We start from the raw sequence: 14,025 nt of genomic DNA on the forward strand, positions 1-14,025 counted from the left end.
ACAACAGGGCAGTGCCAGGTCATGGTGGCAGTTGTGCCTGTAGATTAATCGCTGTGAAACTGTGTGTGCATATAGAAGTTGGAAGCCCAAAACATTACCAGTTCATATCTTTCATCCATTCTTTTTCTTGGTAAGTCCAAGTAATCCCCCTAGCTTTAGCTGCAGAGCTCCTGTTGCTTTTGCTCCTTGTCTGGCTCTCTACTTCATACGCTTGGGTCTGGTGGTTCCAGCTTGTCACTGGGGACACCTGCAAGGGAATATGGGTCCATGCGTAACATCCTGGCAGGAAACTCTGACTCTAAACGTTGGCCTTAATCACCTATTTTTTGTTGTCAGTTTAGGAAGGGAGTCGCTGACATGAGCAACATTGATTAACCATTTTTAGGAAGCTGTGGTTCTGCAATTCCTTACTGCCAGCACAGTGCCAGCAGGAACGTGGACACCAAACCGGCGTATCCAGAGCTGCAGTTTGCAGGAGACACTGATGTCAAGGATACTTTGGCACTAAGTCATGTTAAGGTGCCGGGGTGGAGGTCTGCGTGGCTGTATCTGGGCCAGCCGTCTAGACTATCATTACTGCTGCTGGAGGTAAATAGACACTCCCGAAGCTCAGCTGATCTTGAGCTTTCCTTTAAAACAGGTCCCTGAATCGTGGCCTGGTTTTCCCACGCCATGGGCTCCCTGGTGTGGCAGGGTCTTCAGCAACCCCAGCTGCGAGCGTCATGTCCTGCTTTCCACGTGGGTTGGGAATTGTGACTGGGCTGCAGGCTGCTTCTCCCAAGGACACTGGGTCTGCAGCAGCCCTAGGAAAGGCCAAACAGCCTGTCTGCCTGTCTGAAGGACCGTGCACAAAAACACAGGCTGCTGCAGCCCCTTTTCCGTCTTTTTCCAGATTTTCTCACCGCTCATCCGTTTGCACAAGCCCCTCAAAGAACTCTACAAAACAGTGCACAGCCTTCCTCTTCATCCTGCTCAGTGATGAGCCCAGGCTTCCTGTGGCTCTTTCTGGGAGCCAGAGATGGCAGGGAGGGACAAACCAGCCCCAAACACCTGTTTTATAGATGATTCTGCAAAATGTGCCTTAACCAGCTGGCTGAAATAATGACATTGGCAAGTAAAACGTGCTGAAGCTTTGTCATTTGCATTTTCTTTTTATTACCCAAATCTGTCCCTCTCCCATTCACTAGGGCTTATCCAGTTGAGCTACCTCATTTACTTTTTATTAATCAAAACTGGCGATCCCTTGAGTGCTGAATGTAGCTGCTCGCAGCGTCTTTACCCTCAGTGAGCCAGCAGGGTGCTCGTCTTCGGCTCATCATGGTTAACTCCTTGTCACCAGCTTTGTGGTGCCATGGTGGGAAGGCATCTGATAGCCTGACACGTGTGAGCAGGGTGGCAGGGCCAGGGCAGGGCCACTTGGCCCTTCTGGGGGTCACACAGTACTTAACGGGCTCCTTCCATCCTGCCCTGCTGGTGCAGAGCAGCACTTGTCCAGAAGGACAAATATGAAGGTGGTTGGACAAAAAATGCATTTAAGGCCTCAAAGTGAGGCTGGTGGCCAGGCAATAACTCCAAAATTCCTGTCTGAGGAAGTTCTTCACTTGCTGTTTGTGGGACTGGTTCATTAAGGAACACATTATCCTGGTGAATTGTTTTTTAACTCCTTCCTGTGGCTTGCAGCCCAGGTGTTAAAAGCTGGGGGCAGATTTGAGAGCAGGTTTTGGTTGTGGAAAGTGAGTCAGGAGAAGAACTGGGCTCAGCGCATCTCCTGCGGATCTCTCCCCATCAGTCCAGGCCCTGTAGCATCTCCTGCGCTGAGACATGGAGCAGCCCTGCTGGAGAGGATAGTTTGCAGCTATCTGCACCAGGGAAGTGTGGTGAAGGAGAGACTGGCAGGAGGATGAGGGATGCACTAGATGAGTCTGGCCCTGAACACCCTGAAGGGGAAGCAGCACCTGTTCCAGCCTTTGGGGATGTTTCTGAGGCCAGGATGTGCGTCCTGCTCTCAGGGGAGTGTTAGCAGAGCCAGTTGAAGCTCCACACCCAGTGTTTAGGACAGATGGGACGGTTGCTTCCCTAGTGCCTCTTCTTGTCTTTCCCTCCCTGCAATGCCAGCCCCCACCACGAGCTTTATATCGCCCTTGGCACTTTGCGTAGCTCAGCAATGCTCAGACGCCAGCTCCACTCTGTTTGGATGGGCTGCAATGGGAGTTATTCCCACCAGATGGTCATTTATTGTCCGCGGGAAGCAAAACGGTGTCTCAGGCTGGTGACTGGCAGCCAGGTGCCAGCATGATGGATGGGAGCCCTTCTGGTTCCTCCTCTGCTTTGCAGGATCTCTCTCCTCTATAGGGCTGGAGGAAATAATGAACCTTCCCCTCCTACTCTAAGCGCTCCTACTAAATGAAGCCATCCGCTCCTTATTAAATCATTGAGAGAATTTATTGCAAAAGGTGGAACAGTGATTGCTCCCTAAGTGAAAGGACAGACCTGCTCTTTGCTGCCAGTAATCTGGTGCAATCATAAAACGTTATGTTTTAGTTGCCTCTTTGTCCAAGTGAATCAGAGAACTTGGTCAAATGAGACAATCCATCTAGTTGGAAAAATAATTGCTGCTTCTATCGCTGGGAAAAGCAGTTGCTTTTTGAGATTGAAATCTGCTGTCTGGACCACGTCCAGCCCGTGTGGCAAGGATCAGGTACAGGCTGCTGAGGAGGACACTTGTTTTTTCATCCCCGTTTTGTCCTGTCTTTGCAAGCAGTAGTAGCTCCTGATTCATGGCATCTTTATATGTGGTGGAAGCACAAAGTGAGGACACTTGGACTGAGAGCTGTGCTCCCACAGGGAGCACTAACCTCCCCATTCCTTGGCTGTCTATGGGCATTTTTGGGCCTCCTTGCACAGCATTAACCACAGATTTCTATCATAACACATCACTCAGCAGCTGAACACTGGAATGGACTGAACGGGCTCCCTTTCTTGTCCTCTCTGGCTTTTCCCATGTTTTTGCTTATTTGCGAAACCTGCCTGGAGCACAGAACAGCTTCATTTCTGACGAGCAGAAAGGTTGTGGTTAACGGGAGTGTTTGGCTTGGTTGAAGGGCATGGCAGAAGAGAGCAGAGCATGTGCATCCCGGAGGAGATGCTCTACCTGCCTGGGAGCTGCGCACCTCACTGGAGTGCTCATAGTCCCTTTTGCCTTTTTTTGGAGAGTTCACTTCTATCAGGGTCATCTTTTGGCTTGTTGCTGGTGTGACCTTAACCTGCTGTGGGTGCCTGTGTGACAGCGAGAGGGGCAGGGTGGCAGCCGGGGTGTTCTGGCTGCCAGCCGAGGTACGTGCTGCGAGCAGCACTGGAAACAAAACCCTGCCTGGCCGCACAGCACACACGGGCTGAGGGGATTAGACGCCCTCCACGCTCGCCTCTCTGCTGGCCACGGGGCACCCTGCCCACCCTTCACTCAAGAGTGGCTTGCTCTGCTGCGTTGCCGTCTCAGCCTGGGTCGGATGTGTCTTTTAGGATTACGGGGCTTTCTGCAGCACAAGTGGCCATTATGTTGCCTCAGTGCCTGAGAAGAAAAGCCGTGGTTTCTGATAATGGGCTGCCTCCGTTTATTTGCAGAAGCCCGGCTGGAGCTGGGGCACGAGCGCCCGCTTGAAGAGTGCAATTATGCGGGTGAGCTCGTCACGGCCGGCGTGCGCGTCCTGTACGCTGTGTGTGCTGGGACCACGGTGCGCACGGAGTCCGGGGTCTCCTGCTGGCGCTGTTGGGCATCATCCATGCTCCTTGAATGTGCTCGCAACCCTCAACTGGGAAGGAGATGTCCCCACTTCCCCAAGGCCTTTGGGAACAGCTCACATCAGCAGCAAAGACCTTGCTCCTGCCTCCCTTGTTGTGTCCTTGCCACACGGGTGAATCTGCTCCCCATCCACGTTTTTGATATGGAGCATCTCTCATTTCCCTTCCTGAGTAGGTATCTTGTAATTGAAGCTCAGGTCAGAGGCGGTAGCAGCGTGCCGCTTTCTTGGGGGAGCACACGAGAAATGAGCATTATTTTGCCACCTGTTCAAACTGGGCTTTTGAGTTCTGTGTTTCCTTTGGAAAAGGTGAAAAAATTGCAAGGAATGAGTTGTAACGTGTGGGCTTTTGTTTTATTCTTAGCAGAAGCGAGGGAACACGGAAGCAGGTGATGTCTAAATCACACTTTGTAGTATCAACCAACATAATTCACAGTTTCAAAATTTAGGCTGCGCTTGCTATTTTTTTTTTAATTTTCAGAACTGCTGCTATATTTCCATACTTTATTTTTATTTATTTATTTTTAAGCATACAGGACTCAACCTGGAGGGAAGAGCATATTTGGTGTCCTGCGGCAGGCAGTGGCTCGTGCCAGAGGCCGTGCCTGGCCAGTGACCTCATGTCCTGCAAAACTGGCCCGTGTGGGCAGACCAGGCTTGGCACCTAAACCATTTCCCCTGCCTTGGGCGGTCTGCTCAAGGCAGTAGAAGAGAAGGATTTAGCAGCTTCCTGACACATTGAGTGAGCGCATCTGATCAGAACATGGTTAGGACAGCTGGTTCCTCTTGCAGAGGACAGCAGGGCAGTGCCTTTGAGTGAGTCAAGACAAAATGAGACCCACAAGCGATGGAGTTAGTACTTCTTCCTGCTCACCTCCCAAAGTTGGGGCAGGGCTTTTCTTAGCTGCCTTCTGGTTTTGTGGCTTTTTCTTGTTTCTTTTTCTTGATCCCATCCACAGTGTCAAGAAGGTAGCAACTTGGCTCTGTCCCTTAAGTGGTCCTGTCTCTTAGGAAAGCACTTCAGTCTCTAACCAGATTTGTGGAGTAGAAGGCTTCTTGCTTCTGGACATGCAGAGAATTTGCTTTTGTTAAAAGAGGAAAAAATTCACCTCCCAACTCTCAAAGATTTCTTACCGCGGTAAAGCAAGCTGGACAGTAAATTGTTGGTCGGGTTAGAAGGAATTTTTGCTTTCTGGTTGTTCTTTGGCTTGCTGTCCTGTCTTGGCAGACTACTTGGTAGACACTGCACAATTGCCACCAAGAAAATGTCCCTGTATAGATGAGCTTCAGGCACCACCAGAAAACTTTTTACTGAGTTTTATGGGATTCTTTTCCTGTTTCTGGTGTGGGTGGCTTTGTTTTGATATGTCATGATTTTTGCCTGCTCTGCACTCTGTGGCCTGCCAGCTGCCTGGGTGTCACTGCAGGGTGACAGCTGCTTGGCCTCCAACGTTTTGTGTGAGGTTTTCCGCATCGCCAGGTAGCGAAACCACATCTGAGAGGATGAGGAAATATATAAGATGCTCAGCCAGGCACGATGCGTGGATATCAGAGAAGCCCAAGGCTGGATACAATGGCAGGAATTCAATACAATTTTCAAAGGTGTTCAGATCTCAATTAGAAAGGGGTTGGGTGCAGAACACAGTGATTTCCATTGCTGTGCTTTATATTTTGCCAACCCCAAACCTGCTTGCTGAGGAGCAGCAAATCCAGGCCATACATGTGATGCTTCATCTGCTCTTGCAGAGATACAATAATACCTGGGTGCAGGGAATAGTGGTTCCTTTGAGTTCCTCAAGGTTCTCTCAATCCTTTTCATTTTCTGTAGGGACTGTTTCGACTGTTTGCTCAACATGAAAGTTAGCCTTTGGCAACGAAGAAAGCTGCTCATTTCATTCGCCAAGACGCTCTCCCCATTTTAGACACATTGCTAATTGCTTGTTGTTGGAAATCTGCTGCATGAGAGGAGCAGAAGGAGCTCATTAAAAGGAGATTCTGGGAAGCGAGCCTGGCGCTGAGCTCAGGTGCCATGGAGATAGGCGGTAGTTCGGATCTGATCTCCACGTGCACAGGCAGCCAGAGGTTGTTCTCCACTTGCTGCTGCGAGGATGTTGGGCCAACACTTCGTGAAATCAAAGTGCATGAAGGGCTGGGGGTGCCACAGAGGGGCTAGCCGGTGTGCCTCATGCAATATTGCAGGGCTCTGGTGTCCACTCGAGGCACTAGTGAAGGTATAAGTATCTTCTCAGTGTGCCCTTCCTTCACGCTGCTCGCTAAAACACTGCCTGCCCCTTGTAGAAATAGAGCATTTCTTAGCAGTTGTGTGTTGTGGACTTGCGATGGTTGTTGATTTGTATCAGGTAAGTCGTGTGCTTTGGAACAGAAGCTCTCACCATGGGCTTCAAGCAACATCTTTTGCCTCCTGGGTTGGACAAGTGTGTGTCTGTGGCCTTTTGGAGCTGGGTTTTTACCTCTTGGCAAATTTATAGTCTCTTTGTGACCAGTAAGAACAGGGAAGGCACTGCATTTACTCCTTGATGGGAACACTCAGCCTGCTGGGAGACGGATATTGAATTGGAAGCAGGTAATTTAGGGCTTTTAGCCAAACAATAGGCAGAACCTGGCCCCCGAGGGAGCTGAAGTACAACTTGGAAAGCACAACAGGTGAGCAGCCCAGGTGCCTCTAAACAAGGGGGTCTGCAGGACAGGCTGTCACCTCCTGGGGGAAGAGGTCCCACAGTGGTTTGCAGTAGAGAGCACTGAGACCAGAGTCAGAAGTCAGGCAGGAGACACAAAAACTCGGGTTGGGGCGTGTGCACAGAACGTGTCTACAGACTTGGTCTGGGTTGGAGCCTCTCTCCTGCTTTTTCCGACATATTCCTTGGAGTGGGCCAGCTTTGTTGTATCGTGTGGCCATGGTCCATCCGAGGGGGGCCAAAGTGGATGTAGCCTGTTGGATTACAGGAGGCCACAGCTGCAGAGAGAATTTGCATGTCTTTGCTTTGCTTTCCCCTGGCTTGTTGCAGTGGGATGTCATGGCATTTCATTGCTTCTGCTGGATTCACTCTGTGTGGCTGCTGGTATGTGGACCAGAATGCATGAGGAAGCAGCAGTGCTGTGAATCTGACGCAGGTGAAGGTCAGGCTGTGTGGCAGTACTATTGGCAGTACTTTGAGCCCCCAGCATGATCCCCTGGAAGCCTCAGGGATTCTGCAAGGGCCTTTGCTTTGCTGAGGATGAGTTCCCATTGTCGGGCTGAGATGTTTACTGGCTGTAGGACTGTGAGATGCGGCTGCCCAACATTTGATCCTGGCAAGCAGAAGGATCCTCTTGCAGAGGAGATGAACTCAAGCCACAGACGGCAACACTTGGAAGCAAGGGAGGAACAAATCCACAGACAGCCCATCCAGAACCTTCCCTTCGGGATGCTTCCCCAGCACGTGCTTGAGTAGTGAATCACCATCACCACCCCAGGGCAGAGCACCATGAGATGGCCCTGTTGATACAAGAAGGATTTGCACTGCAGCTTCCTTTTATAGGAAGCATCTCTTGTTCTTAGCAAAACATGACATGATAAATCCCATATGGCAGGAGAGGTTTTGGTGATCTGCCGGAGGAGTTCTGGGGTCTGTCAAGACTTGCCTCAACAGCTTGTGCGGTGCCAGGTTGGCCTGAGGCTCTCTGTAGCATTTCGGGGAAGTGCAAATAGCAGAGAGAGCATGCAGCCTGTTTAAGGCTTCTGCAAATATGTTAAAAAGTGCTAGACTGCTCTTTGTTCCTTCCATTTTAATAATGGAAGAGCAGCAAATCGACATGGGAGCTTTTTCAGCACTTAGCTAAGGGATAAGGACTGAAGACATGTAGGTTTTCAAAGTAGGATGTTTCAAGTGAGTCATTTAAACCCTGCAGCAAAGTAGTTGGGGAGATGGGCTGGACACTTGCCATTTGTTGGGGTTTGGGGGTAGTTGGTCCTTTTAATAACTGAACTTTGATACAGGTACTTAAACCTTGAGATGTCTAAGTACCTGCATTAGCCTATCCTGCCTCAACTCTGTATTTAGCACAGCTTCCAGCTGTCTTATTTAGATGCTAGCATCAAGTAAGTTGCAGAAGCAACTCCTGACAGTGTAGCAGTGGGAGAAAATCCTTCTCCTGCTCACACTAGGTGGGTATGTGCAATAACATGGTGCTCCTGGTGCTCTTGCCTGGCTCAGAATTTTCAGAGACATGCCTTGTGTGAGAAATCCTCTTAGGCTTCAAGCACGTGTGCTATGGAAGCAACAAAAATGTGGAAATCAATCTCTTTTTCTAGTTTTCTTCCCTGACAAAGCAGTAGCAGCACTTCCTGGCCTCCCTGGGATGCTTTGGTGCTCAGCTGCTGGTGTTTGCTCCATCTTGCCTGAGGGCTGCAGTCCTGTTGAACTTGCCTAGCCCAAGAGCAGCACTGCTACGAATGAGCCTTGGTGGTTACTGTGTCCACACCAGGGCTGAGACTTTTGCGGGAGCATCCTGGGTTTTCTTGAGCTTCGCTCAAGCTCTATTCGAAGCCAATCCGGGCTAGAGTCTTTTCAAAGCAAATTGCTGCAGAGCATTTTCTCCTTTTGGAGGCAAGTGACGATGAGTTATGGGAAGGCTTGGAGAATTGCTAGCATCCCTCACCATGGAGTGATCATGTTAACCCTTGTTTTTTCTGAGCCGTCTTTTACCACTTCCTAAGTGAGTCAGCTTTGGTGAACACATTAGAAATAAGTATTTGAGCATGGGTCCAAACTTAAGCGAGGCCCAACATCAGAGTCAAAATTCAAGGAAACTTCGGATCAGGACAAGCCCACATATGCTGGTGTGAGTGAGAGCAACCACTTGGCCCTTGAGAGGCTTCCAGCACAAATCCCCAAGCTCTCCCCCCAGCTCGGTGAGCTTTATGACCCCCCAAGTCGTGCTGAGGAGCATGAGCTCATTGGTGTATTCCCTACCTTGGTATTTATGTATGGAAAACGAAGTCAGCATTGGGTTATGTAGCAGTATTTAGTCGCTTGCCACTGGTTGGTGATAAATTGGTAATTTTGTTTTTGTGGTGGCATCCTGGATGCACTTGGTTACTCTTCGTGCGCTCAGTGGAAGGAGATGACAGTGTTAGCACTATCAGTCATCAAGATGACTGATACTCTGCCAGACTGGGAGCTGGGTAGGGGCAAGGAAATGTGCAGTTGTTGCTTGAAGGGTAGGTTGAGGTGTCAGATTATCTTGCTGAGATGAAGCAAGAAGCGGTATCAGGAAGATCTCGTATGGGGAGCAGTCTTGCAGGCAGAGTTGCCACGTCAGCGATTTATGGGCTAAAAGACCCTGCCCTTCACTAAAGGGAAGGATTTTTTCCAGGGGACTCATAGGTAATTGCTCCAGTTTGACACAAATGTGGAGGATGGTAAAAACTGTAAAGGTAAAACTGTACTATTGAGGACTAAAGGAAGAACCCCATTTAGATCACTTTTTAAAATAGTAGCTATTAACAAAAATTATCTATTGCAATAATGTCAACAATTAATAGGTAATGATATACAGTTTGCCCATTGATGCTGATTATATGTTATATGCACATATTAATGAGTGTGACATGGAAATTCATAGAAAAGATTTGGAAGGTGGTTTTCAGTCTCCAGAAGTGAATAGCATCTTCTTTGGCAGAAGGTGGAGCAGTGAGGAGCAGAGGGAGAAAAATAGAGGTTGGACGTGGATTGATCTCTATTAATTTCCGTACAGGACCATGCTTGAGGTCTGGGAATCTTTTGTAGTAGGGCCAGTGCTAACGCAAATTCAGTGCCCCCCAAAGAGCTTCCAAGAATATTTGTTTCCATGGGAGGCTGGTGGGAATGGGCCAGCTCTGCTGGGCATTCAGCCTTGGTCCAAAGGCACCTGGGTCAGGACTGGAGTTGCTAACCCTTGGATCAACAAACTGGTGAGTGTGATGGAGCTTGTCCTCATCTGAGCTTCAGGTGAAGCAGTGGTTTGAGGCAGTTGCAGGCGTAGACACTATGCCAGCCACAGAACCATAAGGAGGACTGTGACCAGCTGTTTTCATAGGCATTTTTCTTGGCTGTGATCCGGTTGAGATGTTCTCCTGGTGGGCAACAGGATATAAAGCACCTGATGAGATAATAGTTCTCTGGATCAACGGAGGATGAGCGTTAATTCTAGAAAGGAAGAAAGGGTTTCATGTTGGTCAGACATCAGGATGGAGAGTCCATCACGCAGAGGGCCTCAAGTTGTTCTGGACATAGCTAGCTGCTTCCCCTCGTTGCTGAACAGGCCTGCCCTTGATTTTGTCTCCTACCAAGGAAGAAGGGCCACAGCTTGAACTCCAAAATTGGTCTCTTTTGAAGCAACAGGTGGTTTGGTGATCCAGCAGATGAGTTGGGGATTTCTGGCCTTGCACTGTGGAGCCTGTTTCCTCAAAAGTTTTTCTTCAAGCATGGAGGGAGTATTGCTGCTGGCTCAAGTGAAACCTATATTGCCCCAGATTAGGGAACCATCAAACACACCTGTGACTTCTGTTTTTTTTTTCTAGGGAATCAACATGCATTTCACACTTGAAACTGGGCAAAGCACAGAGGTCAATAAGTATCAGATGAAAGGTCCTACTTTGCAAGGATGCAAAGGACCAGAGGATGGGGACCAGAGAACCCTCTCCTGAGTGTGTTTCTAGGAGTGCCGTGGTTTGAACAGCTTGATGGGAGTGGGGAAGACAGTTGTCCTGTCAGAGACTCTTCTATCAGGGAGACACTGCTCAGAATGAAGGACAGAAGTGAAAATGGAAAAAAAGAGATTAAGAGAGTGGATGAGACCTGTGAGACATAGTGAGGTGCTTGAATAACATCTCGTAGAATCACAAAAACATTCAGATTAGAAGAGACTTCAAGAGATCTCTAGTCCTCCTCCTGGCTCAAAACAGGGCCAACAGTTAGTCTGGATGTTACCCTTTATCTGTAGTGGCCGGGAAAGTGTGGTGCTAAGCAAGTAACCTGCCTGTAGAAAAGGAGTGCTGTCAAAGTATGAATTCCTCATGGTGCTTGTCTGGCAGCACTTGCATGGACGCAGCCTCCCAGTCTGAGTTGCTCAGTTCCCCAGGCAATGCACAAGGGTTGGGGAAATCCTCAGCATCTCGAGCTGACTCTGTGCGTGTTGCCTCTCTACTGAGGCGCTATATTTGGTGGCAGTGACGTATCGGTCGTGGAGCCAGTACTGTAAGTAGGTTATGGAGCTATCGCTGGAGTAACCACGTCAAGTTGCTGGTCTCCATGTCATTACATGATTCACACGGGCTCTGTGCAGACTAAGCACATAAAGCAGATTACACCCTGTGCGATGTGAGTCTTTCATCTTGTTACGGGAGTTGGTTGTCAACCAACTTGCTACCCAGGCTGTCTGCTGTCAGTGCCCATTCATCTGCTCTGAGGGTGTTGGTGTAAAATGACAGCCCTGCACCACGCGATGTGATAACTCATCAGTCCTTGAGCATGGGGTAATTTTCTTTCTGCTGATTTTTTTTTTTTACAGTTTCCTTCAGAGGCAGATGAAGGTACCAGAACTTGACTTATTTTGTGGACAAGAGGCTTCTCCCTACGGGCCTAGAAACGTCCCAAACTTGCGATTTGTGTGTGCTGAATTCGTGATTTTGGGCAAATCAATTCCCCTCCTAGCATGTCTTCCATTTCAAGCTGCAGTGTGACATGTTTCTGGCCATCAAAATGCTGGCATGTCATGGGGCTGATCTCCCCACCAAACAGTACTGTGATATGTTGCTTTGTTTTATTCTGCATAATTCATATTTTTCATGTCCCAGTCACATGTTGGGACCTTCCCAGTCTTGCCTTGGCTTCCTTTCCACGAGTGTTACCTATACATGGCAGGACCTTTCTGGTGTTCATGCAGCCACACAGGATGGCAGAGACCACCCGGCTGCGCCTGCTGAGTCCCCGCTGCGAGCTCCGGCTGGGAAGTGATGCCGTTAAATCATGGTACCTCTATCAGCTGCTCCCGCCGCCTATTTATCATCCCCGCCCAATTTCATGCCCTTGAGGACGTGTGTTACAGCCACCTATTCTCCCAGCTGAGGTTTCAACTCTTTTTTTTAAGCACTTTCTACTTAATAATTGGTGCTTTCCTTTCCATAATTGGCTCTAATTAGCCAGAGGGTAACAAGCGTGGCCTCCCCTAGGGCTCCATGATCTTTGGGGCTCCTTTCTTCCTTATTTTATATTTTCTCGCTTTCTTTTTTTGCTTCCTGTTCACCATGCCACACAATTTTTCTCAGGAGCTAATGTCTGATATTGATCTACATAATGAGCCTTTTTGACAGTCTGGGCACATTTGGGAATAATTCCACAAGCATATGAAATCCTTAGGCCAGAACTGCTCGTTCGAAGTTGCTTCCAAATGTAGCCACAATTGTTCAGAAGTGACAGATGAGCAGTAGTTCAGGAGCTGGAAATTACACGAGCCGGGAACAGATTTTTCTTCTTCCTTTCTGGATGGCATGTGACTCATTGAGGATTTGCTTGATGATTTTCTCCTTGTCACAAAACAGACTGTAAACACCAGTCTTCAGTGAAGAAGGCAAGGGATGAAACCTTCGTGGCCCGCAACATGGTAGGAACTCCCCTTTTTTCTCCCCAGCATAAATTGGATGTTTGCTGTGTTTATTCCTTTTGAGGATCCTGGTGAGACCTTAAGCTCCCTGATTTCTTGTGGCAGATGGTTTCTCAGGCTATATATCACAGGGAAAATACTAATTTTGATGGATTTTCCTGTCTTTCCACCTTCCCCTTCAGCCAGGATAGCCAAGGGCTGCGTTGTCCAAAGATCCCTGCCATTTCTGTGGTCTTGACTATCTGCGAGCCAGAACATGCTGTGCCTGCTGCTGGGGCTGGAGTATTTGGGGGACCCAAATGAGTTTGCTACAAAGAGATTTGTATTCTGGGGCTGTCATGTGTGTTTTGCTGCATACAGGGATCTGGAGCAACCGTCACCTCCCCTAGCACTGTTTCTGTGTTTAATCTGTGAAGGCTTCCCAGGAACTTGGAGCCGAGAGGCACAGAATATGCTGTGTGATTAGCGAGAAGCCATGAGCTTGTGCTGGGAATGCAGCTGGCCTCAGCCAACGGGAAAACTTGTGCTGTGAGCAGTCACTGTCTACGGGACCTCCCAGGAAACCCCGAGCGCTGCAGTGATGGCCTGTGTGCGACGCGGCTCTCTCCTCCCTCCAGGAACTCGCCTGTCGCAGCTGCCTGGGTGACTCTCTGTGCTTGCTCTGAGCATACACGTGAAATCTGCTACATCCCGAGAGCATCAGGTTTATTGTATGAGCACTGGGCTGTGATTCAGCGTTTGTACAGCAAGTCCTTAGGCAGAGAATGCCTCATGCTTTGAAAATCATTGTAAACCCCCATCTTGCTTAGTAAAACACCGTGACTGTTTTCATGAGAATGATTGTGTCTTCCTGAGGCTCATGGGGTGTGTTGGTGTCTTCAGGTGACTGCATGAGTCCCTTTCCATGAGTGCCACCCGAGAAAGGGTGCTCAGTTTGAATTCAGTCTCTTACCTCACCTGAAATCAAGTCTAAGTGTGTGTGTTTGGGGAGGCCGTGTTCACATGTGTTGGTCTTGGGAAGAGAGGATGGGATGATTGGCAGGCATGTGCATAGGGTCTGGTTTTGTTTTGCAGCAGAACTCTTAATTCTGTGATCATCTCTGCACTGAATGAGACTATCCTAAAAAGGTAACATAAGCCCCTGGATAACGGCTTCTTACTCTTCTAGCAATAATCTACATGTCCATATTAACCCTCCCTGTCTAAATACTTGGTTCAGCTTCCAGAATGGGCATCTAGTGGTTATCGTTGTCTAAATTGTGTTTTGGATAGGATCTGTGAAGGTGAGGAGCTCAAGTATGCCCCATTTCCACTTCAGGTGTGAAAGCTGGTTCTATGTTACGTCTGAGTAAAGCTTGAGCACGTTCCTGCTCATGTGGTGGGCAAGTGTCTGGTGTGGGAGTCCTCAGTGTCCTTCAGTAAGAACAAAAGAGTGACCTGGGTGAAGCCAAGACTCCTATCTGTACATATGTATGTATGTGCTGTCTTATATAACAATATTTCCCCAATGTATTATCTCTGCTACCTGGAATCAATCTTCATAAGGCAGAATCTGTGTTTACACATTAGGCCCGTGGAGCTGCTA

General features: G+C 48.7%; 1 protein-coding gene across 4 annotated transcripts in view; it reads left to right on the forward strand.

The window, feature by feature from the left end:
• Positions 1–14,025, forward strand: part of CTIF (cap binding complex dependent translation initiation factor) — a 159,444-nt gene that overhangs the window by 19,537 nt on the left and 125,882 nt on the right. The window lies entirely within an intron of this gene.

Source organism: Tinamus guttatus, unplaced genomic scaffold (genome assembly GCF_059628265.1).
Source record: "Tinamus guttatus ecotype Peru unplaced genomic scaffold, ASM5962826v1 Tinamus_guttatus_pri_ptg000685l, whole genome shotgun sequence".
Taxonomy (NCBI): Eukaryota; Metazoa; Chordata; class Aves; order Tinamiformes; family Tinamidae; genus Tinamus; species Tinamus guttatus.